At 53.1% G+C, this 27,934-nt stretch overlaps 1 protein-coding gene across 5 annotated transcripts in view; it reads right to left on the reverse strand.

Annotated features, from left to right (window-relative positions):
• Positions 1-27,934, reverse strand: part of GAS7 (growth arrest specific 7) — a 220,527-nt gene that overhangs the window by 128,205 nt on the left and 64,388 nt on the right. Inside the window, exon 1 of one of the 5 annotated variants that reach the window (XM_086686023.1) lies at positions 25,108-25,226. The exons of 3 other annotated variants lie outside the window; for them this stretch is intronic. The gene's annotated coding sequence lies outside the window, so the exon portion shown is untranslated. Of the gene's footprint in view, positions 1-13,957; positions 13,978-25,107; positions 25,227-27,934 lie in introns of those variants that run through there. One more of the 5 variants, XM_086686025.1, reaches the window with a different exon arrangement.

The raw sequence follows: 27,934 nt of genomic DNA on the forward strand, positions 1-27,934 counted from the left end.
CACCAAATGCCTCTTTGAGGACACCCAGCCCCGGGTTCCCACTTTGGACGGGCAGCCAGGGGCGGAGGAAGGGCTTTCTGTCCTGGAGCCATAGCAGTCTCTTTGTCGCTCACACCCCAGTGAGTCACCTCCTCCAGAGATATCGCCAAAGAGAGCCCCGCTGTAGTGGGGGGCCGGAGGGGCTCATCCTCACTCCCTTTTTTCACTTCTCAAACACAGCTTTTGCCAGAGCCCAGGTAGTCATGTAAATGCCAACAGAAGTCCAAAGATGCTTGGATAATGGGATTTTCAAATACACCAGGGCTTCTCGGCCCTCTCACTCAACCTCCACACGCTGGGAGCCCGCTTTGTGAGCCGTGGGGTCTGAGAGTCTGGCTTCCATGCTTGGGATCCTTGTGGCAGAGGCCAGGGCACAAGGAGAGCCTCGATGGCGTGGTCTGGCATTTCTAAGCCCGCCATGGCCGATCCGGTGGCCTAGAAACCTCGTGGGCTCCAAAGGCGTCCTGCCAGGCTTGAGAGACACAGCCAGGAGTGGATATTACGTCACTTGGAAAACGGGTCTTCGCAGATGTAATTAAGGGCTTTGAGATGACGAGGGTAAAGCCTGCAGTATCCAGGTGTACCCTAAATGCAATCCCCAGGGTCTTTCTAGGAAGGAGGCCGAGAGAGATTTTATTACACGTGGAAGAGAAGGAGTCTGGGGGCACCTGGGGGGGCTCAGTCGGTTGGGTATCCGACTTTAACTAGGTCATAATCTCATGGTTCACAAGTCAAGCCCCGCATCAGGTTCTGTGCTGACAGCTCAGAGCCTGGAGCCTGCTTCAGATTCTGTGTCTCCCTCTCTCTCTGCCCCTTCCCCACTCACGCGCTCTCTCTCTCTCTCTCTCTCTCTCTCTCTCTCTCTCTCTCTCAAAAATAAATAAATGTTAAAAAAAAAAAAAAAAGAGGAGTCTGATCGGGGAAGCAGGGGTCAGAGTCAGACAGCCACAAGCGAAAGGTGTCAGCCCATAAGTCACCCCAAAGAGAATGGAGCAGCGGGGAGAAAGTCCTCCCCTCCCCGCTCTGCCCACAACCCCAAAAGAGGCTGGTGCGTGAAGTGCTTTATCGGGACACGTGCACAACGCACGGCAGACAGGTCTAGGGACACACAGGGACCAAAACCAGAGTCAGAAGCTTCCGCTGTGGTCTGCAGACCTGGATCGTGAAGCAACGCGGCAACACGGGGGTTCCCCAAAGCCCAGCCATTCCCATAATGCATGCAGCACCCGAGACGATCCCTTTGGCGGCTGCAAGACCTGTCAGGTGTTTTGAGAGGCTCATTTTCAAATGGGCCTTAAGGCCTCAAGGTCTGTTAGGAAAAGTCAGGTACGAGGACACGAAGCCTACAGTTCCTTCTTCCCCAAGGGTCACTACCCGATGCCAGCCGGGATCAGCTGGCCATGCCCCCTCTCTGTCCCCAGTTTCTGCCTCCACGGGCTGCACCCAGCTCACCAGGCTTCTGGCCTGACCTCAGAGAGAGAAAATACCAGCGAAGAGGCCATTTATCTGGCCTGATTCCAAAATCAGGAGGCTGCTCGAGAGAGAGGGGCGGAGGCTCCCTCGTGGGCAGGTCATAATCTGGGAAGTGGGGGCAGAACACACAGATGTCTGAGGTTTGCCATTTCTCGAAAACGGGGACTAGGTTCCAGATTCCCACCTCCCCCATCACGACCCAACACCTCACAGCCCCCGGGTCTGGCCCAGCCAGGACTCTGGGGAGCCACCCAGTCAGACGGTCTTACTCAGAGGCCACCAGTGGGGTGTCCCCGGGCAGCAGGCCAGAGAACAGAATCGCCCAGGGGTCTGTGCTCAGCAGCATCATTCTTACAGAGCTGGGCTCAGAGTCCGGGGCCAAGAACCAGAACAGAAAACCGGCCTACGGCAGGGGGGGCAGGTTGTGGGAAGACAAACACACTCGGCCACGTGGCGCAGCCCAGCCCGTCCGAGTACATGTCAGAGACCAGGAGCTGATGTATAAAAACGAGGCAATTTCCCATGAACACCTCAAGGTTTCAGGCGTGTCCTGAAAAATCAAGAAGGCCGTATACTAAAGTCGTCTCTGACAGGATGAAAGGAATTGGGGCCGCCTTCTCCGCCACTCTCTGACGTGGTGGCTTTCAACCCTGGCTGCCCGTGGGAATCATCTGGGACCTTAAAAATCACCCTGATGCCCAGAAATCCCGGGACCCAGTCAACAGAGCTCTGGGAGACGGCCGTCTTACAAGTTTGCCAGGCGATTCTAATGGGCAGCTGATAAAGGCTCCGTCCAATGTCTCCACCTGCTCTCTCAGCACCGTTACCTGCCTGGCCCAACAGTTTGTTCAGGCAAGGTTCAGAAAAAAGGACAGACTGGAGTCGTATTAACACAGAGCTGGCAAAAAAAAAAAATTAAAAAAAAAGGGGGGGGCACCTGGGGGGCTCAGTCGGTTGAGCATCCGACTTCGGCTCAGGTCACGATCTCAGAGTTTGTGGATTCGAGCCCCGCGTCGGGCTCTGTGCTGACAGCTCAGAGCCTGAAGCCTGCTTCTGATTGATTCTATGTCTCCCTCTCTCTCTGCCCCTCCCCTGCTCATGCTCTGTCTCTGTCTCTCAAAAATAAATAAATGTAAAAAAAATAAAAATAAAAATAAAAAACCACAGAGCTGGCACGCAGACCCCCACCAGCGGCCCCTGCATTAACCACAGTCCATTCACAGCAGCTACGCCGGAGGTGATGAGCCCCATGCCGTAGGCCTGTGTCACCTCTGCCCATCCCAGAGAAAGCAAAGGGAGAAAGGACCGCGCTGAGGTCCGGGAGTGTGCCGGAGAAGCACGCAGCCAGGCTTCCCCTGCCCAAGGTCTAGGGACAGTCCTGAAGACATTCCAGTTCCAAACTATCCTGCTGTGTAAAAAGATCTTCTGACTGTAAAACCCTGGAGCCAGACCACACCCACAGAAAAAACTCCAGGGTCCGTCACTTACTGATAGAAGATCTTTATATCCACAAGCCTCCCAGACTCCAGTGCACAGGAGTTGATATGAACATAGGGGAGGAAGAAGGCAGACCGCTCGCCTGCACCATTTCTTTTTTTCTTTTTTTTTTTTTTTTAATTTTTTTTTCAACGTTTATTTATTTTTGGGACAGAGAGAGACAGAGCATGAACGGGGGAGGGGCAGAGAGAGAGGGAGACACAGAATCGGAAACAGGCTCCAGGCTCTGAGCCATCAGCCCAGAGCCCGACGCGGGGCTCGAACTCACGGACCGCGAGATCGTGACCTGGCTGAAGTCGGACGCTTAACCGACTGCGCCACCCAGGCGCCCCATCGCCTGCACCATTTCTAAGATGTGACGGGACAAGCGGGGGAAAGAGACCCAAAGCCCCGATGGCACCCGTGGTCTGTCTGGCCCCAGGATCAGTGCATTAGTGGCTTATCTGCGATTTGGGGCATTGCCCACTGGGTTTGTGCATTTCTCTAAAAGCAGAGAGACTAAAAGGGAAGAAAAAGGTGGGTGTGAGGACGTCATTGTCCCTGGCCCGTGTCGTGCTTCTGAAGAGAGGGGAGTGAGGGCTGCCTGTCTTGCCCAGGGCAGACAGCACCACAGAAACCAGAATCCGAGGACGAGAGGGACAGGCAGGCAGAGGCTCGCAGGAATGAGGCAAGGAAATGGGATTTTGATTGCACAGATAAAGTGTGACGGTACTGGAGAACAGTGACAAGTGACATGTGAATCATCAAGATGAGAGCTTCCCAGGAGGCAACGTGTCTGAACAAGCCATGTGGCTCCGCTTGAGAAACGAGAAAACCAAGGAAGAGTGTGATCGCCGTGCAGGGAGCTCGGCAAACTCCTTCCATCCCAGGGCCCCCGCCCCCACCCCGCCCTGCACAGAGCTGGAGTCGCACAGTATGAGGCCAAGGGGTACCGCTCCCCGCACCGGCAGGGGCTTGGAGCCCTCACGTTCCCTAGTAACAGCCCCGGAAGTTAGAATAATTTCCATCTGAGCCTATTCTCCAAGTACAGGGCCACTGTGCTGTCCCCAAGCATCCAGGCAGAGTATCAGCGTAGGTAATAACCTGAAGCCCTGCTCCATAAAGCACGGTCCACGGGGCTTGTCAGAAATGCAGCATCCGGGCCCCGCCCCAGAACTCCTGCATCAGAATCTGTGCCCTCACAAATGCCCCCAGCCCCCCATGAATCGTGAGTGTGTTAATGTTTGAGAAGCACTCAGGCCACCTCACCCCCTGTACAAGAGGTCCCCGGGGCCCCCCTCGTACCCACCAAGCACATAACAGCTACACACACAGTAGAGGAATTTAATGGTGGTTTCAGTGGCTTTCCCCCCCTGCCTCCCCCATCAAATTCAAGGCTGTAGCTCCTTCCTCAGTCCCTAACTCACGGATCAACCAAGGCAAGCACAGATTAAAATGTCCCTGGAGCCACAGAACCTGCTAGAGTGGCTCTGTCTGCAGGGTGTATTTGCTCACCACACTCATCCAAACTTACTAGGCACGTTCTGTATGCCAGGCACTCAGAATAAGCAGATGAGTGGCCCAGAAGCCAGAAGAGTCTGCTTCCCGTGAGACAGAGAGAGAAAGAGAGAGACGGCAGACAGGCGGTCACGGTGCAGGGGCCTGTGTGTGGAGCGCTAAGGAGAAACACCCAAAGGTCATCGCCATGACGTGCTTTCTCTTTAGCACACGCTTCTCTTTGCTGTTTTGGTTGGCTTCCTCCCATCTTGCTTTCTACCGGGTTGACTGCATTATACTTTATTTTTCTTTTAATGTTTCTTTATTTTTGAAAGACAGAGAGACAGAGCACGAGCAGGGGAGGGGCAGAGAGAGAGGGAGACACAGAATCGGAAGCGGGCTCCAGGCTCAGCTGCCAGCACAGAGCCCGACGCGGGGCTCGAACTCACGCGTCGTGAGATCACGACCTGAGCAGAAGTCGGACGCGCAAACGATTGAGCCACCCAGGCGCCCCTGAATGCATTTTCTTTATTCTCCCTCCTGCCCCTGAACGCTTGGCAATTCTGGTCTATTTATATACTACTTAGGTGACTTAGGCAGTTATGCTGACATTTTTAACATGTACTCTCAACTCCCAAGCATAAAGATAATCGATAGCTCTTTTCTCCTTCTGAGTAACACAAAAACCCTGGGACGCAGTCACTTTGATCTCCCCCCTTCTACCTTTCAGGTGTTGGAAGCATGAATCACTAAGCTCCTCCTATTTTCCCCACAAGTCTTGGCACTGACCGGTCATTTGCTACCTCTCATCACTGATCGCTGATCACTCTCCAGAAAAATTAAAAATTCCAAATTGACTCAAGAGGAAACAGAAAACCTAGGTAGACCTATAACCTTCAAAGGAATCGATTCAGTGGCCTAAACTCTACCTGAAAAAGCTACAACACATCTCTGTGGTTCTGCGACAAGTTTTCTCAAACCTTGAAAGAAGAGACATTAATCTTATATAACTCTCTTCCAGAAACGGAGAGAAAAAACACCCAGTTCCTCTTACACTACCTTGTACTGACCTTCAAAGAAAACAATGAAAGACTTAAAAGCCTACCTCCTAACCTCACAGGGCATAACTGTAAAAATCCTAAACAAACATTATTTAATCTCAGGAAGAGAGAGATATTAAAACACACACAAAAAAATCATTAAACACACCACATTAAAAGATTATATAAGAGGGGCGCCTGGGTGGCGCAGTCGGTTAAGCGTCCGACTTTAGCCAGGTCACGATCTCGCGGTCCGTGAGTTCGAGCCCCGCGTCGGGCTCTGGGCGGATGGCTCAGAGCCTGGAGCCTGTTTCCGATTCTGTGTCTCCCTCTCTCTCTGCCCCTCCCCCGTTCATGCTCCGTCTCTCTCTGTCCCAAAAATAAATAAAAACGTTGAAAAAAAAATTTTTTTTTAAAGATTATATAAGAAAAAAATAATTTAGATGCAGAAAAAGCATCTGACCATTAAAACTCCTCACAAACTAGGACCACAAAGGAAATTTTCTGATAAATTGTAACTATCAAAAAATTACAATAGGGGTACCTGGGTGACTCAGTCAGTTAAGCCTCCGACTTCAGCTCAGGTCATGATCTCACAGCTTGTGGGTTTGAGCCCCGTGTCAGGCTCTGTGCTGACAGCTCAGAGCTTGGAGCCTGCTTCTGATTCTGTGTCTCCCTCTCATTCTGTTCCTCTCCCACTTGCATTCTGTCTGTCTGTCTCCCTCTCTCTCTGTCTCTCTCTCTCAAAAACAAAGAATTTTTAAAATTTTTTTAATTTTTAAAAAATAAAACTTTTAGAGGAGTTTTAGACTACTTTAGGACCTCAGCGTAAGAAAAGTTTTCTATAAGACCTAAAAAGCACAATTCACGGAAGTAATAGTTTTGCCGTTTCTCATAAAGTCACACATCACTCACCATATGAGCTGGCACCTTCGCACCTAAGTATTCACGCAAGAGACAGGAAAGCACGTCCAAGAGGCTAGAACACAAACGTTCACAGCGGAATTAATCATTACAGCTCAACGCTGGGAACAACCCAAATGCCCATCAATTGACAAATGAAGCAAATTACAGTATATCCAGTGAATGGAATTCTACTAGGAAATCCCAAGGCGTGAACCACTGATACAAAAATATGGGTAAATCTCAGCTATTACCCTGTGCAAAAGAAGCCAGATTCCAGAGTGACCCGAGGAGATGAGGGAGGACAGGAGAGAAACGGCCTGCACATGGACAAGAGAGAACATTCTGGAAAGATGCCCTGTGCTTTGGCAGTCACATGACTGTTTACATTTGTCAAGTCACTGACCTGTGTAGGTAACATGGGTAAATTCTTCTTGGCCACAAATTACCGCTCAGTAAAGCTGATTTTAAAACTACTACGCGTTTGTTAGAATCTCCGTAATTTTCTGTGGACAAATTTCATGCAAAATTGACTGAATCTGAGGAAACTTTGGTTATTGACTATACATACCAGTGAGCAGGTTTCAGGGGGAGAATAAGGGCTACAAAGCCCAGTAACGCTCATTCGTATTTCCTCCCTGTCATCAGAGAAGTCATATTAGAAACCACAGGGTCCGGGGGCGCCCGGGGGGGCTCCGTCGGTTAAGCGTCCGACTCTTGACTTGGGCTCAGGTCGTGATCTCACGACTGTCAGCTCTGTGCTGACAGTACGGAGCCTGTTTGGGATTCTCTCTCTCCCTCTCCCTCTCAAAAATAAACACTAAAAAACCAAAAGGAACAAGAAACCACGGGGTCCAGTGAGGTCACGATCCATCTGGACAGCGCCCCGCTCCGTGTAGGGAGTTCTCTCCCTGCCCCCCCGACGCACCGGGCGCTTTTTCTGCAAGACTGGGACTCCCGGGACCAGCTTGTCTGCTCCAAATCCGAAGGGGTCTTTCAGGGGACACAGGTGCGTGTGGCCCACACTCACCGCCAGGCTCTGGGCCGACCCCCTGAGAGATGGGTGGGCTTCATCCGTCACCACCAAGCATACCCGACCTCTCTAACTTCTGCTCTGACACCATCCCCGCCACCCCTTCCTGCAGGGCCTCCAACAAGCGAGCACCTCGGTGTCTGTCGGGTGTTCAGGCTCCCCCAGCCCCCTGCCCCCTCTGCGAGCCGCAGCATCTCTCCCATGGCTTCTGCTTTGCTTTTTATGTCAGCCAGAATCCGTTTCTGGAGTCTGCGACCCAAGAACACCCAAGCAGCACAAGGCAGACGGGGCGCGCGGCCCGGAGTTCTGCATTCCGGACAACCGTCCCTGGTTGTGCTGGCCTCCCAGCCGGCTTCACAGGATGTCCCAACGCCGATCCCCGGAGCCCCCTGGGCTGTTGAGACACAGAAGAGACAGAACGAAAGCGAACGCGGAGCGATGTGCCAAGCGCTCTGACACGCTTCCGTCTCGTCCTCCTGCAGCCCGGGAAGGTAGGGACTGCCCCAATTTCCCGACGAGGACACGGAGGAGGAAGAAAAACATTTTCCCAAGGCTACGGAGCTCATGAATGACGACAGAAACCTGAGCCACATCTGTCCAACTTTAAAGCCTCGCCCTTGTCACCTCGTCACAGGGCCGCACCTCAAGAAAGCATTAGGTCGAGTACAACCCGGTCACTGGGGCTTCAGACGAGGCATCGGAGGTGTGGCTAGATGGTGGCTGAACCCACAGAGCAGCGAGGGGTGTCCGCTGCACCCGGGGGACCAGGGCGCCCACCAGGAGGGAGCGACAGCGGATGGGGGACACGGGGTGGGGGGCAGGGGGAAGGGGTGCACCGCAGCCCGAGGGAGAGCAGAGTGCCCGGGGGAGCGGTGTGGGAGACGTCCACATCCCAGAGGAGTGGCAGTGAATTCTTTCTGCTTGGAGATGAATCGGTGTTCACGTCCCCATGGCAACGGAGCATGCTCACCGTTGTCCCTACCTGCAACTGAGTGAATCACACTTTTGGCATCGCACTAGCCCGGTCCAAAGTCATTAGCTAATCAGCCTGGAATGTGTGCACTCTGGCACTGACACTATCTGGGAGGGAGGCAGGGTCTCCGAGGGTCCCTGCAAGGCTGGGAGAGCAGCGATCCTGTCTCTTCCGCCTTGGCACAAAATTTACGCTACCCGGAGCGGCCCCTGCTACGAAACCATCGTGAGGAACCTGGGCTCGTCCCGGGCTCTGGACATGGGCGGAGGGGATGGCGACCGAGTCTGAGCAAAAGCGGAGGACAGGGAATTAAAGGTGACAGGAAAAGGGATGCACGTGGGTTGCAGAGGCTGTTGGAACCCACACAAATCGCTGGCAGGTTAAGTGTTCTGACTTCACACCAAAGCTTGTGAATGCATCCTGAAGGGTGGAGTGTGGATGAAAACAATCCCGAGAGATCCTGCTGTGTGGACCGGGCATCACCCCAGGCTGGACTCAGGCTCCGTCACACAGAACCGTAGAGAGGGCAAAAAGGAGACTTCTGGGACACTGCGTGACCACTTGTTCCTGGGAATAACACATCGGGGCTAGCCAAGTCACCGTCAGAGGACAAAGGTTGACAGGGCAGTAAGGGACAGAGCACGGATGCCAGAGAGACCCCAGCGGGAGGAAGATCCACGAGAACACACTGGACCACCAGACGTGGCTTCCAAGCTCCCAGATGAGTTCCACAGAGGACCTCCGCGGGGCATCAGCAGGTACCGGCTAAGGGCCCATAAATCCCAGCGGTTACGCAAAACATTACCTTTTTTTTCCTCTAAGCAAATGGGAAACCTGTGTTCCCACTGAGTTCCCACTTAGTTTCTTGAGAGTTGATCCCAAGGCTCGGGTGTGCACGGGGAAAACCCAAAAGGGAAAACCCATCAGAGAAGGAGACTCCAGGGGACGGAGATATGCCACCTGCCCAGGGTTCCGAGCGAGCTCAGCCTGGCGTCCCCAAGAGGGCTGTGCACCCAAACTACCCCAATCTCTGCTAAGCAGGAAGCCCTCTCCCGGGGCATGGGGGCAGTGACTGGGTGCCGGACCAGGATGCGTTTGGTGGGGCACCCATCACCACCACCGCCTCGGTGTGCTGGAACGTGGCCCATGTCTGTCCCAGCCGGGACACGAACTTGTAAGCCCCTGGGACGCAGAGGGCCAAGTGTCCACACTGGGTGTCTACACTACCCACAGGTCCCAGCAGACACACCTTGCAAACATACCAAAGAAAATCAATAAAGCTTCTCTGACTCATGTGGAGTGAATGAATGAATGAATGAATGGAGAGGGCTTTCTGAACAGCTTCCTCAAACATTTGGGAAGCCTTCACCATTATAAAGAAGACAGACTCCACATGCCTCAAGGGCTCAGGCTGGCCATGAGGGGGTCTCTGCGGGGAGATTTCACCCTGCGGCCCTCTGGCTGCAGAGAAATGGAATCCGAGCTAGGTTCCAGGGCCCTTCGGGTGCTCAAACCCACGGGATCTTGAGAATCCTCCATAAAGAAAGTTACTGAAAACTAAAAATGGCATCAGCCTTGGGGGGGGGGGGGTCAGGAAGAGGAGGGAGGGTGAAACCCTGAAGCCCCCCAGCAGCAGAGCTGGGAAGGTACGATCTCATCGGGGATGGTTCCGGTACACAAAAGGGGGTAAAACACGTGTGGTGCTTCAGAAAAGATGCGGGAGGGGAGAGGGAGGAGAGGGGAAGGGAGGGAGGGAGAGAATAAACTAGGGAGCCCGTGTGGCCACAGACAGTGCCTGGAGCACTGGGGGGACAGTTGCCCGAGGGAGGGAAGGGGAGCATGAGGACAGGACCCCAGGCGGCCCGGCTGCTGGCGAACATCTCTCCTGGTTCGAACCTTGCAGGACTCTGAGCGGCGATGAGGGGTTCAGGAAGGGGCAGCCCAAGCACCTCCCCGCTGCACAAAGTGCCTTGGCCCCTGGCTGCGTCACCAGCACCTGTGCGGGCCCAGCCAGAGGGCGGCTCCAGCAACGCGCACTGCAAAACGCTGTTCCACAAGTTCAGCGTGCGGTCCGTGTGGACTCGCAGGCCGGGGTCTCCGCCAGAGAAGTACATCATCCCTAATGACGCGAGGCAAGCTGCCGTCCGACCCGTGCAGTGGCTGCTTCCCGCGTTGAGAGGGAGGGGGGGCACCGAACCCACAGGAGGAAAAGTCAAGTCTAGCCGGCCCCACACTGGAGCAGGGAAAAAAGGTGGCAGGACAGAGGGAGCACAAAATGAGGCTTCCCTGTCACCATCAGGACTGGAGGAAGAGAATCCACGTCCCCACGCTCCCTCTTCCTGGACCAGACACCTAGAGCGCAAATGAAGTGAACACAGGGCAAAGGAAGTAAGGGGAAGGGGAGGGGGGGAGGTCCCGGCTTCCAGTTATGAAATGAGTAAGTCCCGGGGATGAAAGCCACCGCGTGGGGAATGTAGTCAGTGGTGTTCTAACAGCACTGACAGATCGCTCTGCTGTTCGCCGTAACTCGTGGAACGTCGTGTGCCAACCGTACTTCGATAAAAGGAAAAATATTTTTTAAAGAAAGATAAATCTTAAAAAAAAATAAAAAGAAAAAGAAACTATGATGAAGTTTGGGAGAAGTCAGGGACACCCGTGACGCAATCTTCCGGCACACGAGGTGGGCCCCAGATCTGGCACTGAGCTTTGCAGCCAGTGTAAGGAGGGCAGTGCGTTTGGCTGAACGGTCCTCGGTCCTTAAAAGAAGCCAGTGGGCTCAGGGAAAGTACGACCGTTTCTGCCTCAACGCCAAAAGAAAGCGCTCCCGTGGGTTTGCGGGAAGAGAACAGATTAAAAAAAAAAAAAAAAAGTCTTTAAAGACCGTGGGTTTCATAGGACTGTTAATTTTAACCCTTGGTTGTCAACTAAATCCTTAAGAAGCAATCCCGAGAGGGGCACCTGGGTGGCTCAGTCGGTTGAGCATCCGACTTCAGCTCAGGTCATGATCTCACCATCTGTGAGTTCCAGCCCCGCATCAGGCTCTGTGCGGACAGCTCGGAGCCTAGAGCCTGCTTCGGATTCTGTCTCTCTCTCTCTCTCTCTCTCTCTCTCTCTCTCCCCCTCCCCTGCTTGAACTCTGTCTCTCTCGCTCAAAAATAAACAAACATTAAAAATTTTTTAAAAAATCACGTCCTGCTTCAAATCTCCACAGTGGATCCCCGTCTTCCGCAGAGTAAAAAGCCCATGTCCACAGCAGCCTGAATGATCTCCCCGTCTCTCCCTCCCTCTATTCCAGACACGACGGAGGGGTCAAGCGTATGTCCGCCTCTCGGCCCATGTGCATGGACTTTTCCTCCCCCTGCAACACTCTTTCCTTGCGTCTTCATTTTACTCGGGTCTGTTTAAATATCAGGGACCACAGAGCCTTCCTGTCAACACCATCTAAAACATCACCTCCCACTGCCCTCTGCTCTGCGACGGGAAAACAGTACCTCACGAGCCCGAAAGCACATCATCTAGTTATTTTATCGTCTGCTTTCCCCAAGAGAACCTAAGCGGTGAAAGCAGAGGCTTTTGTTAGAAACACCGGACACCTCCAACCTAACATGTAACAGGTGCTCAATAAAAAGGTGGTGAAAGAACGAACGAATATTCGTTTGTTCAAGGTTCAACGTTATTTGACCAGGGAGTCACTTTTATCCCAAGGGGCATTGTGACACGCAGGTGTTGGCAGGCTGACTTGGGCAAATGCTCACTGTAGGGGCGCCTGGGGGACTCCGTCGGTTAAGCATCCGACTTCGGCTCAGGTCATGATCTTGCGGTTCATGAGTTCGAGCCCCCGCATGGGGCCCTGTGCTGACAGCCAGGAGCCTGAAGCCCCCTTCGGATTCTGTGCCTGCCCCCCTCTCTCTGGATCACTCCCCAGTCCCTCCACGGGCCCCACTCATGGGATCAACCACACTCTTCCTCAAAGACACAGGCCACTGACATCTCAAAGGCAACATGTCCAAAACCAAATTCCATTCCCAAACCACTCCCTCCCATCTATATAAATATATGCGTATATATTTATATATGCGTATATATTTATATATGCTAATGGAGAGGGACAGGGGAGTCCAACGTTCCCTGCTTTGCTTCAGCAGCGCTGAGCTGGTTTTTAACCCCGGCAATAGAACGGGTCCTATCAGAAGAAACAACTTCCTTCCCTCATCATCTTACCTCTCTGCCCATCCCTCAGCCGGGCCAGACCAAACATCTTCTAAATCAAAACAAAACAAACAGTACGGAAGCAAGTTCTCGGATTTGATTCCCGAGCATCCCTTTGGAACCTCTGTTCCAAAGAGAGAGAGTGAGGAAGAGGCAGAGAGAGAGAGAGAGAAAGGGAGAGAGAGAATCTCAAGGAGACTCTGCACTGTCAGCTCAGAGCCCAATGCGGGGCTCGAACTCACAGACTGAGATCACGACCTGAGCCAAGACGAAGAGTCAGACACTCAAGCGACGCGAGGCAACCCAGGTGCCCCCCCCCGTCCTGCTCGTCCCCCTATTCTGAGCCTCTGTGATGCCCTGCACACATTTCCTGCAGATGCCTGCTTACGGCTGGCCTCCCCCGCTGGCCCTGAAGCCAAAGCGGCCACCACTGTCCTCTCTGCATCGTGCCCACGAGGTGCTCCATAAATACTTCCTTCCCGGAACCGGAGGGAGAGGGCAGAGCACAGGTGCTCAGACACCCCAGGCTCTGCCGGGTCCTGATCCCCCACAGGCTGTGCTTGCTCCCTGGGATACCCAGAACCCGCCGGGCGTGTAAGTCAGGTGAGACTGGTTCAAGGCTGTCCAGGGCACACGTGCAAACGCCAGGCCATGGGCTCCGCGAGCTCCATGGTCCAGGCTGCTCTGCTTTCCAAGTTTTTGCAAACCCATGACCTCAGCACTGTAAAAACGCACTCGGGCTCCGTGCCTCGGGCCAGATCTGCAGGCGGACACAGCAGGCCCGCGCTTAGCAACTCCAGCCCTCGCTGGGGGCAGGGAGGAAGGCGGATACAAACGTGCACTGGACCCACTTCCTGCCACCAGCAAGACCCTAGGGAGTCCCCGTCTCCCGTCAGGACGCTCCCATTCACCTCACGCTGCCCCCTTCTCCTCCCTGGGGGGCTCCACTGGGTGACTGGGCAAAAGAGCTGCTAGAAGACGTGAACTGGAGAAGAGGGACGCGCAGGGACCCCCCCCACCTGCACCCCCACCCCCACCCCAGGACTAGGCTGGCCAGGGAGGCAGACACTAAAACCACAACTCCCCACCCACCCCCCACAGGTAGGACAGCCCTCCTTGCAAAGAATGGACCCAAGAGGAGGGCAGGGCCATCAGGTGACCCAGGCACCAAGCAGAAAGGAAGTCTTCTAAGGTGGGCCAGGCCTTCTCACCCCAAGGTCCGAGGGGGGAAGAGAACACGGTGGCATTCGAGGAGGCACCGGGATCACACAGACTCGTCCCCCTCCCCCGCCAGCCACCGTACCAGCAACTCACCGCCTCCTGAATATAAATGACCAAAAAAGCTGAGGGACCGTGCTGTGGCCACGGGCGTGAAGGCGAGCGCTGGGTCCAGGACGTGCACCTGTCCGCACAGTGCTCCCACGACCTCCTCCGCACGTCTCCTGGCGCTTGCGAAACAAGTCTCCGAAGCTTGTCCAGCACCTCGGTGAGTCATGGGAAACCCAGCGGGAGCCGGGGACGCGCCGTCCAGCCCTCCCTCCGCCGCACCTCTGTTTTCAAACAGCACCCGCCCGACCAGCCGGCCACAGAGTCAGGATGCGCTCATCCCCACGAAGGAACTCGTTCCGTGTGGCCCTGCGAGGCCTCTGCCGTCGACGCTGGCTTCTCTGCCAAGCAGACAGAGACTCTGTACGTCCGTCCGGCCTGAAAAGTTTAAACATGGTCACGGGGTCAAGTGATTCCCAGAGGCATGTTCCAAGGCCCTGGGGTGGGTGTGGCAGATCACTTCCTATGCCTGGCACGGAGGAAGAGACGCTTCCGGACCTGCTCCTCCGTCGTATTCCCCCCACCCCCCACCGCCGGGATTCTTGTGGAAGCAGCCAAGTGGGATGGCCACGCACAAGCTGAATCCTCTAACACTCCGCCTGCCCGGCGAGATGGGAGAGAGTGATCCCACCCGGGCGGAGCCCCGTACAAAAGTGGAAACGTGCCCGTGCACACAACACTGCATCGGGAAGAGAGCTGTGCCTCCGTGACTCCCGCAAAACTGGCCACCCTGGGTGCACCAGCTAAGCATGCCAGGGCACACAGGGCCCTCTGCCCGGCCCTCCTCCCCAGCGCTGGACTCTCATAAATCTAACGTACCCCAAACCCCAGAGCACGATCAGCTCACTTCCTCCCCAGACTCACTGGAGACCGCCCACCTCCACTTCCCCCCCCAGAAGCATACGACAGGGACAGAGAAGGGCCAGGAGTTTTCTCTTCTCTCCTGCTGGGCATGAGGAATGCTCTTAGCTCATGAGGGCAGCTCCTGAGCGCCTACACAGGAGACCAAGAAGGCAAAGAGAGAGAAGAAAGCAGGAGGCGGAGATCCATTTATTTGCCTCCTCGCTGGGGAGTCCTAAAGCCTCAGGAGGAGGAACCGGAAACTGCTGGTGGAAAAAAGACTTGCAGGAGGAATTACTCAGGTTTGACAGACAGTTGAATCGAGGTGATTTATGGGGCTCCTCGCAGCCTTGGCTTTTTCGAGGGTTAATTTCATTGTCTGCCTAGCCCAGCCCGCCACCCTGCCTCCTATTAGCACGCGTGATCAAAATCTTGCCGCCAGCCTACACAAAAGAATGGTGTCCCCGTGCCTGCTTTGATGTCCTCGCCAGCGCGATCACTTGGTAGGTACTCTCTCCGCTTGGATGTGACCCGAATGCTCTCACACGCAGGTAAAACCAGGAACACCCCTCCCCATCGGTTTCTTTGCAGCCCTCGCTGCCTCTGGTCTCCCCAAAGCCTTGGCCTTCAGGCCTCGAGGCTTTTCCACTGACCTCCACGACACGGACCATCTGATTCCCCATCTGCCCCAGAGCTGGGGCGGTTTTCTCAAATCACACCCAGGCCGACGTCAAGGATCCCCTCACTTCCACATCCTGCCAGTGACCATTTTGGGATGAGGCTGTCGCGGCCACCCAACCAGGCCACCCCCGGCTCCATTTGAAAGCTACCCACTCATTGATTTCTTTCTTTTTCTTACTTTCTAAATTAATTTATTATTATTTTTTTAAGGATCACCAAGAGTGTAGAATCCTTCTGAAGAGGTCGCTAAGGCAGAAAATGAAGCAGCAGACAGGAAAGTAAAGAGACGGAACCTTCTGGCGATGCGGCCTTGGTCCCTTCTGTGTGTTATACAGCGTCGCATAACAAATTAGTCCAAAACTTAATGGCTTCAAACAACAAACATTTAGCGCCTCGGTTTCTGCAGATCAGAGACCTGGGTCCAGTTTGCCCAGACCCTGAGCCTCAAGTGGGGTTTCTCACGCGGCCGTGATCAAGGTGCCCATGATCCCATGATCATCTCAACTGGAAGAGGATCCACTTGCAAATCTGATCGCACAGCTGCTGGAAGACCTCAGGCCCTTTGCTGGCTGTGGAGGCATTAGTTCCTCGCCACATGAAGAGATGCTTTGGGCCCTGGCTTCTACTGTGATTCTTGTCATCGCTTTGGGCAACTGGATGGGACGATTCATCCTCATCACATTTTGGGCTCTCAGCCTCGCAACCAGCCTCGCTCATGACCGGGCTGCAGGACTCAAGGGGCCCCTCTGTTGGAGAATCTTCTCTGAAACTGTCTAAAGGGCTAGGACCAGTAAGGACTGGCAGAACCATCTGAGCAACTCCCTCCCCAGGCCCGAATGGGTCCCCCAACCCACGAACCCTGTAAGGGAGACCAGATGCCCCAAGGAGCCATCCCAGGATCCTATGAAGATTCCAGAAGGGGAGACTGATGGGCACACTGCTCCTGCTGGCTGACAGGCATGTCTTTCAAAGGACTATGTAAAATCAGACAGCCACAACAGCCTCGGCATGCTAACTTGGGGTGACTCAAGTTGTTTATTCAGACAGGAGCCCGCACCTCCTAGGGGCCTCCCCGCCCCCACCCCACCTTGGCCACTTACTCCCATGATCATCCCCTTGACCTGGTATTTTAGATCAGTGTTTCTCAAGCCTGGATAAACATTAGAATCACCAGGGGAGCTTCTGAAAAACAGGGAACCCTGGGAATCTACCCTACATCCCTTAATTCAGAATCCCAATCAAAATCGAAATACTCAGGCCCTGTTCTTTTTTTAAAAGATCCCCCAGATAGGTCTGACATTGAGGAGAACCTTTTATTTATTTATTTTTTATACCTACAGTGAGGTGTCTTTTTATTTTTTATTTATCGTTGTTTTTTTTAATTTACATCCAAGTTAGTTAACATATAGTATAATAATGACTTCAGAATTAGAATTTTAGTGATTCGTCACTTAACATATAACACCCAGTGCTCATCCCCACAAGCGCCCTCCTTAATGCCCCTTACCCATTTAGCCCATCCCCCGCGCACCCAACACCCCTCCATTAATCCTCAGTTTGTTCTCTGTATTTAAGTATCTCTTATGGTCTGTCTCCCTCTCTGTTTTTATATTATTTTCCCTTACGTTCATCTGCTGTGTACGTTAAATTCCATATATGAGTGAAATTGTATGATATTTGTCTTTCTCTGACGGACTTATTTCGCTTAGCGTGATACATTCTAGTTCCATCCACGTCATTGCAGATGACAAGATTTCATTCTTTCTGATCGCTGAGTAGTATTCCATTATATGTACATACACCATGTATTTTTTATCCATCATCGGTTGATGGACATGTAGGCTGAAAAGAACCTGCCTTTCGATGGATGGCTGCAAATCTCGAATAGGGACTCAATTCTTGCTCAATTCTGCCTGAAGTGTAAGTTCAATGGGCAAATGACTTAGGCATCTCTGGGACACATCAGGGAACCACATGTCTTCTTAAGCTTCTCATTGCACAAGCGCTGTGGAGTCTCATTCACTCAAAGTGGGACCCAAGGACAGCGTCGTCAACATGCCCTAGGAGCGTCATCAGAAACCAGAATCTGGGGCGCCTGGGTGGCTCGGTCGATTGAGCCTCCAACTTCAGCTCAGGTCATGATCTCACCGTTTGTGAGTTCGAGCCCTGTGTCAGGCTCTGTCCCGACAGCTTGGAGCCTGGAGCCTGCTTCAGATTCTGTGTGTGTGTGTGTGTGTGTGTGTGTGTGTGTGTGTGTGTGTGTCTGCCCCTCCCCTTGCACTCTCTCTCTCTCTCTCTCTCTCAAAAATAAAATAAACATTAAAAAATTTTTTTCTAATTAAAAAAAAAAAAAAAACCAGACTCTGCATCGTAACAAATCCCTGGGTGATCCATTTGCATGTTCAAGTTTGAGAAGCACAATCCGAGCCATGCGGCCATGTGCAGTCCTCTTGTAGTTACCCCTGTGGACTGTTTTCCACCATTGGGACAACTACCTATTGTCTCAGATAACGGTCTTGCCTCTCGCTTCACTGAGAAAGACAGGAGCAGTTGGACAGTAACTGCTCATCAACCCTTGGCCCAAACTCCATCAGGGCTCACATGTGCAGCCGTCCCTCCCCCCCACCCCGCCATTATGGCGACTAAAAGGCCCTCCTCCTGTCAAAGGCAAACTACCTGCCTTCTACCTATCAGCACATAACACATAGCTTTAAAAAGAAAGACAAAAATATCCCTTGATCCCCACTCCTCCGGGTCCCGCCCATTCCTTTGCTTCTGGTCACAGCAAATATTTTCCCCAAAAGAGGTACCTGTGGTCATGGCCTCTACTTTCTTAGCCCCAGTGTTCTGCTACTCCCTCCACTGAGCCGGCTCTCCCAAGGTCACCCATGACCTCCATGCTGCTGACCTTGGATTCTTCTCGAGTCCTTGGCCAATCAGTAGCATTCAACGTTTCTTCCTTCTGGAAACCAAGAGAATGACTTCTCTTGGCTGCCATGGGCACCTCACATTTCTCAAGTGGTCTTTCTGGATCTTCCTCGGATGCTCCAGCTCAAACGGGATAGGAGTCTCCTGCCCCTCCCCCTCTTCTCCATAAACGCACTCTCTTCAGTGGCCTGACCCTGTCTGTCCCCCCTGGCTTTATACACCCTCGATTTCCTTTCTCTAGCTCTGACCTCTCCCCATGACCACCTGGCTACCTGCCGTCTCTACACGGATGCTCAAGAGACATCTCTAACCAACCCCTAAAAGAGCCTATATTCGTCGCTTCCAAAAACAAAGCAAACCAAAAGGACATGTGCTCTCCATACCTCGTTTTAGCAAATGGCGCCATGATCCCTCCTGCTGCTTGAGCCCCAAATCTAGGATTAGCAAATTCTCCCGCCTTCCCCATCCCCTCCCCGTCCACTCCTGCCGGATCCACTTCCAAAAGCCATTCGGAATCCATCCATGTTTCTCTGGCTCCACCGTGTCCACCCTGTTCCCAAGGCACCAGCAGCTCTCCCCGTATCCTCACGAGGACCTAACTGGCCTCCTGTTCCACCCTTACCCCCCCCCCCCTACAATTCACTCTCAACGTGGCAGCCAGAATGAACTTACTTCTAAAACATCAATCACATCATGTGAACTTTCAAGTAAGCCCATCCGAAGGCTTTGCGCCATGTTAGAAAAAAGAAACCCAGACTAGGTAGCCTAATGCACGAAGCAATGAAGTCCGGCCTCTCTCTATCTCCTCTTACTTCACACGATTCTCTCCAGACACACGGACCGTTAGCCCCTGTGCTGTTCAACAGAAAAGGCACCAGCTTCCCGTGGCTACTGAAAGTTAAATTTAAGTCAGCCAAAATGAAAACAAAACGTGCAATTCCGTTCCTAAGTCTTACTAACCGTGTTTCAAGCGATCGGCTATCCCGTGCGGCTGGTGGCCAATTGGTCAGCCCAGATATGGAATTCCCATCTCTGCGGAAAGTTCTACGGACTGTGCTATTCTAGCTGCTCCTTGGATGGGGCGAGTTTGGCCCTTCCTCGTGGCCTTGGCACTCGCTGTCACTCCTGCTCAAAGAGCCCTTCTCCCAGCTCTTCCCATGGCTGGTCTATATGTCAGCTTCAACACCACCTCCTCAGGGGGGCCTGGGTGGCTCAGTCGGTTAAGCTGCCAACTTCAGTTCAAGTCATGATCTCACGGCTCATGAGTTCGAGCCTCCTGTCGGGCTCTGTGCTGACAGCTCAGAGCCTGGAGCCTGCTTCAGATTCTGTGTCTCCCTCTCTCTCTCTCTCTCTCTGCTCCTCCCCAGCTCGTGCTCTCTCTCTCTCGAAAGTAAAATAAACATTAAAAAAAAAATTTTTTTTTTAAGTCACCTCCTCACATAAGCCCTCCCGGAACATTCCACCTAAAGAAGCCACCAGTTAGTCATGCGCAATCACGTGATTGTGGCTATGTCTCTTGATTATTTATGTCTGCCCGCTGACTGTCTAACTCCACCAGGCCACCTCACCCCAAAGTATACTCACAACACCAGCGTCCCTATGGGTCCTGCTTGCCACGGCACTGCAGCCCCTTGCCCCGTGCCCATACATACAGTGCCCGACACACTCTGCTCACTTACTACAAACGCATTATGGGGGCGCCTGGGTGGCTCAGTCGGTGAAGCGTCTGTCTGACTCTTGACTTCCGCTCAGGTCACGACCTCACGGTTCACGGGATCGAGCCCCGCGTCCGGCTCTGCACTGACAGTGTGGAGCCTGCTTGGGATTCTCTGTCTCCCTCTTTCTCTCTGCCCCTCCTCTGCTTTCTCTCTCCCAAAATGGGTCACCTTCACCCCTCTTGTCAAATCAGTTCCCCGCCCCTGCCCCGTCTGGCCCCATAAATGGCCTCCGTGTCCCCAAGCAGGGCCTGCTGGTTCCTACCTCAGTGCGGCCAGGAAGGCCTTTCTGCTCCTAGCACTCTCTCTCTCTTGCTTCTCGAAGCCACACCTTGCCTCGCCTCCCAGGTGTGACACAGGTGGCATTTCCTCTGCCAGCCAGGAGGCCCCTCCTCTGGTCTTCTCCCACACTTCCTGTCTGTAGGCTGGCTCTGGCTGCTTACAGAAAACAGGAAGTTCCACCTCCCACAGGCCCGCACACAGATGATCCCGGAGAGGACTCCCCAGAGCGACAGTTTTCAGGCGTTGCTGAGGACCGGAGTCACCCGAAAGTTCACAAAGAACACAAAGGGCCAGGCTCATTGAAGTGGGTCAGGGTCTGGGCTTCTGTCCCTTTCCCACATTTCCTAGGAGATTCGAGGACCCACCCAATTCGAGATCCACTGCTTCTGGGACATCAGTCCCGCAAAGATGGTTTGCTCAAGCTCTGCTCTTTCCCACCAATTCAGAACATCCGGGGAAGTGACCGACTCAGCAAATGCCCTTCTGTCACCCAAACTTCCTCTTTCAAGTACTTAAAGTCCCCCCCTGGGGCGCCAGGGTGGCTCAGTCGGTGAAGCGTCTGACCAGCTCAGGTCATGATCTCGCAGTTCATGGGTTTGAGCCCCACGTCAGGCTCTGTGCTGACAGCTCGGAGCCTTGAGCCTGCTTCGGATTCTTTGTCTCCCTCTCTCTCTGTGTCCCTCCCTCACTCATGCTCTCTCAAAAATGAGTGTTTAAAAAAGTTTAATTAAAAAAAAAAAAAAGAAAGAAAGAAAGCCACCCCTCACGACAGGCCAAAGATGGCCCCCCAAACACAGGCAGACCCCGAACCTGGGAACCTGCAGGCGTTAACCTCATATGACAAAAGGGACTTGGTGGGCGTGAGGAGGTTAAGGATCCTGAGATGGGGAGGTCACACTGGATTGTCCGGGTGGGGCCTAAATATAATCACAAGGGTCCTTGTAAGAGGGACACAGAGCAAAGAGGGAAGACATTATGTGAGGCCAGAGTTGGGGAGATAAGGCATTATGATATGTAGCCACGAGCCAAGGAAGAAGTTTCGAGAGCACGGAAAAGGATAGAAACAGACTCTACTCCCTCCGCACCCCAGAGCCTCCAGAAAGAACCAGCCCTTTGACGCCTTAATTTTAGCTGCAGAAGACTCATTTCAGGGGGGCGCCTGGGTGGCTCAATTGGACATAAGCGTCCAACACTTGCCTTCGGCTCAGGTCATGATCTTGCGGTTCAGGAGGTCAACCCTCATCCGGCTGTGCGCTGATGACACAGAGCCTGCTTGGGACTCTCTCTCTCCCTCTCTCTCTCTGTCCCTACCCCACTCACATTCTCTCTCTCTCAAAATAAATAATAAGCCTGAAAAAAAAAAACAAAAAAAAAAACCCAGACTCATTCCAGGCTTTGGGCCTTCACAACCAGGGGAGAATAAATGTGTGGTTTAAGATACTAAGTTTATGTTAATTCATTACAGAAGCAACAGGAGACAAATACACCTCATCTTCATTAACACGACAAGGAAGTTCTAAGTGTGCAAGGACCATGGTTTTCTGAACTCCTGGATCTGGGTTTAACTCATGTGCTGAGACCCAGCACGAGATGCCCCATCTGGACAGGACTGGCCTGCTCGGCTCACCTCTGTGCCCACAACGCTGAGCTCAGGGCCTGCCGCGTCCAGCCGAGGATATCAAATTCCCAACGAGGGGCACCTGGGTGGCTCAGTCGGTTAAGTGTCCGACTCTCGGTTTCGGCTCAGGTCACAAACTTGTGGTTTGTGAGTTCAGGCCCCGCATCCGACTCTGTGCTGACAGTGTGGAGCCCGCTTGGGATTCTCCTTCTCTCCCTCTCTCTCTGCCCCTCCCCCACTCACTCTCTCTGTCTCTCTCAAAACAAATAAATAAATAAACCTAAGAAAGAAAAAAAATTTTTTTTCAAAATTCCTCGAGGAAGGCCAGTATTCCAAGTTTGAATTTGGGACCCTCCCTAACCCCAGCTATTTTGACTTGATTCAACACATAGCAAATACACTCTGCTTCGCAGATTTTTATTCTCATCCTGAGAAGCGGACACACAAAATCCAATATGTGACCGCTGTGCACACAGAACTGTTTAGATTTTTTTTTTAATGTTTATTTATTTTTGAGAGAGACAGACAGAGACAGAGCACAAGCAGGGGAGGGGCAGAGAGAGAGGGAGACACAGAATCTTTTTTTTTTTTAATTTTTTGTAATGTGTATTTTTGAAAGAGAGAGAGAGCATGAGCACGAGCAGGGGGAGGGCAGAGAGAGGGAGACACAGAATCCGAAGCAGGCTCTGGGCTCTGAGCTGTCAGCACAGAGCCCGACGCGGGGCTCGAACCCACGAACCATGAGTTCGTGACCTGAGCTGAAATCAGATGCTCAACCAACTGAGCCACCCAGGTGCCCCCCCCCCCACAGAACTATTTAAATATAACTAATTAAAAGTTAGGGGCGCCTGGGTGGCGCAGTCGGTTAAGCGTCCGACTTCAGCCAGGTCACGATCTCGCGGTCCGGGAGTTCGAGCCCCGCGTTGGGCTCTGGGCTGATGGCTCAGAGCCTGGAGCCTGTTTCCGATTCTGTGTCTCCCTCTCTCTCTGCCCCTCCCCCGTTCATGCTCTGTCTCTCTCTGTCCCAAAAATAAATAAACGTTGAAAAAAAATTAAAAAAAAAAAAAAAAGTAAAACCGAGGGGCATTTCTGCCCAGCCAGGTCCACCTGCCCATTGAAAGGATGCCATCTTTGGAGAGTAGAAAGCAGACGCAGCAGGTTGAGGAAACTGCTTGGTGCAGGGGTGAGGTGGAGAAAGGTAGAGATTAGAGAGGGAGAAGCAGGGGGAGACCAGGAGAGCAGCTTGGAAATGGAGCAGGAAACTCAGACGGCAAAAGGAGGCCCCTCACCCGGAGACCCGAGAGCCTGTAAAACAACCTGTCAGCCTGCAGAGGCCCTGGGCCACTGCTCAGAAGGGTCCTCTGCCTGTGGCCCTCGGGAGCCTGGAGAGCCCCCATCCACTCACATGCCCCCCACCTCCCGCCCAGAGCAATAGTGGGACATATGGGGCCAGACAGGGAGAGGCAATCAACTAAAAGGACACTCGGGGCGCCTGGGTGGCGCAGTCGGTTGAGCGTCTGACTTCAGCCAGGTCACGATCTCGCGGTCCGTGAGTTCGAGCCCCGCGTCGGGCTCTGGGCTGATGGCTCAGAGCCTGGAGCCTGTTTCCGATTCTGTGTCTCCCTCTCTCTCTGCCCCTTCCCCGTTCATGCTCTGTCTCTCTCTGTCCCAAAAATAAATAAACGTTGAAAAAAAATTTAAAAAAAAAAAATAAAAGGACACTCTTGCTACCGACTAAACTCCATGATATACGGCTGTGGGTTTGCAAAAACAGCAGCGGCCGCGGCAAGGTGCAGAGGGTCAGGAGCAGCGAGCACCTGCGCGAGGGAAAATAAAGACGCGCACGTGTTTGTAAATGCCCGCGGTTTCTGGAACTGCCCGCAGGAAACCGATAACTTGTTTGCCTCTGGGGAGGGGAACTGACAGGCGGAGGCGGAGGTCCGGTGTGGCGAGGAGGCCACGTGTTTTTCTTTAGACTCTTCAGTACCTTTCGAACAGCAGGCCTGATCTATCCGTCACCTATTCAGAAGCACAGAATTAAATAAAGAGACGCTTCTGGGGGCGCCTGGGTGGCGCAGTCGGTTGAGCGTCCGACTTCAGCCAGGTCACGATCTCGCGGTCCGTGAGTTCGAGCCCCGCATCGGGCTCTGGGCTGATGGCTCAGAGCCTGGAGCCTGTTTCCGATTCTGTGTCTCCCTCTCTCTCTGCCCCTCCCCCGTTCATGCTCTGTCTCTCTCTGTCCCAAAAATAAATAAACGTTAAAAAAAAAAAAAAATTAAAAAAAAAAAAAAAGAGACGCTTCTGGTACGTATACACCACAAAAAGTCGAAAACGCACCCCAAACACACCCTTCTGCTTTGAGGCTGCGATCTCAGCGCAAACGGCACCTGCCAGGTGCGTGGGGTGCATGCTACCAGCCTCACACCAGCTATGGCTCCCGGGGGCTGCCAGGGACACTTCTTTCTCCCTGCTGTGGGCATCGCTTCCCCCGTGGTCCAGGACCTCCAAGGAGGAGCTCCCACGCTCCCAGCCCTCAGCAAACCTGGGCTGTATTCCAGCCACGGAAATGACCGGAGATGAGCTCCCCGGGACTGAGTCCGGGCTTCGGGGTCCCATGTCCAACCAACGTGTCGCCACACCATAGTGGCCCCGATAGGGCAGGGTGCCCACAGCCACTGCCCAGGGATCCCCTGCCTGCCTCTCAATCTAGGGAAGAAACTAGAAGCAAGTGCCACGGCTGCAGTATGATAATCACTATGGACACCAGAAACCAGCCTGTATCCGGTCTGCATCCAATTAGCCACCCCCACAACAATACCATAGCAACCAAGGTAATATTATTGTTCGAAGAAGAAGAAGAAGAAGAAGAAGAAGAAGAAGAAGAAGAAGAAGAAGAAGAAGAAGAAAAGAAGAAGAAAGCACACACACACGCACACACACACACCCAGTTGTGCGATGGCTTTTAAAACCACAAAGATAACGTTTTTTTCCACACCCTGCCACGTGCACCTCCCTCTCACTTCCCAAAGATGTGGCTTCCTCCGCAGGAAGTCACCAGGCTCAGGGACAATTACCTCTCAACACCACTCCAAGATGTGAGCCCTCCACAGGAAAGCCAGGCACAAGAACGTGTCCCAAGCAAGCCTGGAGAACAGGCTGTGTGGTTTCCTCTGCCTCCCTGTTGGAGGCAGGGAGGCTGGAGGCAGGACAGCCCAGGGCGGGGGGGTGAAGCTCCAAGCTTCCTGCCCCCCCCACCCCCGTCCCTCCTCCGTCTGGCTGGCTGCCTGCCCTCTTGGGGCCAGACCCAAGCTGGGCACTGGGACCTTGGTGGTTGCAGCCATGAGCCACGCACTAATCCTCAGACCTAAATGTGGAAAGCATTAGCCCAAATGAAAAGACGTAAATCAGGAACGGGAGCTATGGCACAGAGGAAAACAGCCCTTCTCGGGGAGCGAGAGCCCGCACCGTTGCACAAGAGCCGAGTGAGTCACCAGCCGGCAGGGGGAGGACCGGGGAGGGAGGGGAGCCCCCAGTGGGACGGGGCGGGTGTCCAGGGAGGTGGGGGGGGTGCAAAAACACAGCTGGAGGTTTCTAACTAACCACACTTCATCAGCAATCTGCGGGCGGGGGGGCGCAATGCATCACCTCCCTCCCCGGCTCAGGAAGTGTTTCAAAATGTGTCCTCCCCAGAGAAGACAGCGGGAAGGAGTCTCCCTAACAGCCAACTGGTCACCCCCTACAGCCTGCAGCTGCTTCCTGGGGAAGCGACCCTCAGCCCAGAGAGTGCACCTCCCTTGTCCTTCTCTGTTCCTCCCTGCCATGCACCATACTCTTTGGGGGCCCCCAAGCCCAAAGCACCCACAATTCTTGCCCTACCCGCTCACCCATCCTTACTACTATCTCTTCTCTCTGCTTCTTGTCCTCCTTCCGAACACACCAACCTCCACACAAGTTGCTGTTGATGAGACAAACCCATCAGTCTCTGCCATCCCTCGTCCCCGGGAAGAACCTCTTACCCTCCTGTGAGACCTCACCTCACCCACCAACTACGCAAGTTCTGAGTGTCAGCTGTGAGCAAGGCACTGGTGTCCGGGGGTGACACTGGTGACAGGAGCCCCCAAAGAGGTCACTCGGTTGGGGCATAGTAGCACCAGGACGCCTGAGCCCAGAAGGCTCTGGAAATTAGCCGGGCCGGACCCCTTCGGCCTGAGCAGGACCACCCCCCTAAGGATCTTCATCTTGCTCCGGTGAAATAAGAGGTGAGGGTTGGGGACAAACGGGTCCTCAGACAACAATCCCCTGTAAGAAACACATAGAAAAAAAAGTCCTGAAGTGCCTGGCTACAGTACGGTCTATGCCAGAGAGCATGGCCAACAGCTGGGCCATTTGCAGTCACTGGGCACTCAGTAAGAACAACCAACAGAAAGCCCTGAGAGGGGAGAGGCCTTGTGAGGAGGTGACCCAGGAATGGTCTTATTAGAGGACAACTGGCAAAGAGAACCAAGTAGAAGAAGAGAGAAATCCAGGCCATGGAACCATGCACTCCCTCATCCATGCATTCATTCACCCATCCATCCATCCATCCATCCATCCATCCATCCATCCATCCTTCCATTCACTCATCCATCCATCCATCCATCCTTCCATTCATCCATCCATCCATCCTTCCATTCACTCATCCATCCATCCATCCTTCCATTCACTCATCCATCCATCCATCCATCCTTCCATTCACTCATCCATCCATCCATCCATCCATCCTTCCATTCATCCATCCGTCCATCCTTCCATTCACTCATCCATCCATCCATCCATCCTTCCATTCACTCATCCATCCATCCATCCATCCATCCATCCACTCACCTCCATCCATCCATCCATCCATCCATTCACTGACCTATCCATTCATTTATCCATTCATTAATCCATCCATCCATCCATCCATCCATCCTTCCGTTCACTCATCCATCCATCCATCCACTCACCTCCATCTGTCCATCCATCCATTCACTAACCTATCCATTCATTTCTCCATTCATTAACCCATCCATCCATCCATCCTTCCATTCACTCATCCATCCATCCATCCATCCATCCATCCACTCACCTCCATCCATCCATCCATCCATCCATCCATCCATCCATTCACTGACCTATCCATTCATTTATCCATTCATTAATCCATCCATCCATCCATCCATCCATCCTTCCGTTCACTCATCCATCCATCCATCCACTCACCTCCATCTGTCCATCCATCCATTCACTAACCTATCCATTCATTTCTCCATTCATTAACCCATCCATCCATCCATCCATCCTTCCATTCACTCATCCATCCTTCCATTCACTCATCCATCCATCCATCCACTCACCTCCATCCATCCATCCATACATCCATCCATCCATTCACTGACCTATCCATTCATTTATCCATTCATTAACCCATCCATTCATCCATCCATCCTTCCATTCATTCATCCATCCATCCATCCACTCACCTCCATCCATCCATCCATCCATCCATCCTTCCATTCACTCATCCATCCATCCATCCATCCACTCACCTCCATCCATCCATCCATCCATCCATCCATCCATCCATCCATCCTCCCTTCCTTCCTTCCTTCCATTAATTCATTCATTCACCCATCCATCCATTTATCTATTAATTTACTCATTCATTGGACAAATACTTCCTGAGCACCTCTTACAGACCAGACACAGTTTTAGGTGCTGGGATGCACTGGTCACAAGACAAAAGGTCCACATCCCAGCGGGGCTTGCATTCTCATGAGGGCAGACACCCAAGCCACAACAAGCCTGACACACAGGTATGAGGTCGGGTTTTGCTGGAAGGCAGTAAGTGATGGAGAAGAGGAAGAAGAACAGGAAAAAGTA

This window comes from Puma concolor, chromosome E1 (genome assembly GCF_028749965.1).
Source record: "Puma concolor isolate L17-30 chromosome E1, mPumCon1.1.hap2, whole genome shotgun sequence".
Classification (NCBI taxonomy): Eukaryota; Metazoa; Chordata; class Mammalia; order Carnivora; family Felidae; genus Puma; species Puma concolor.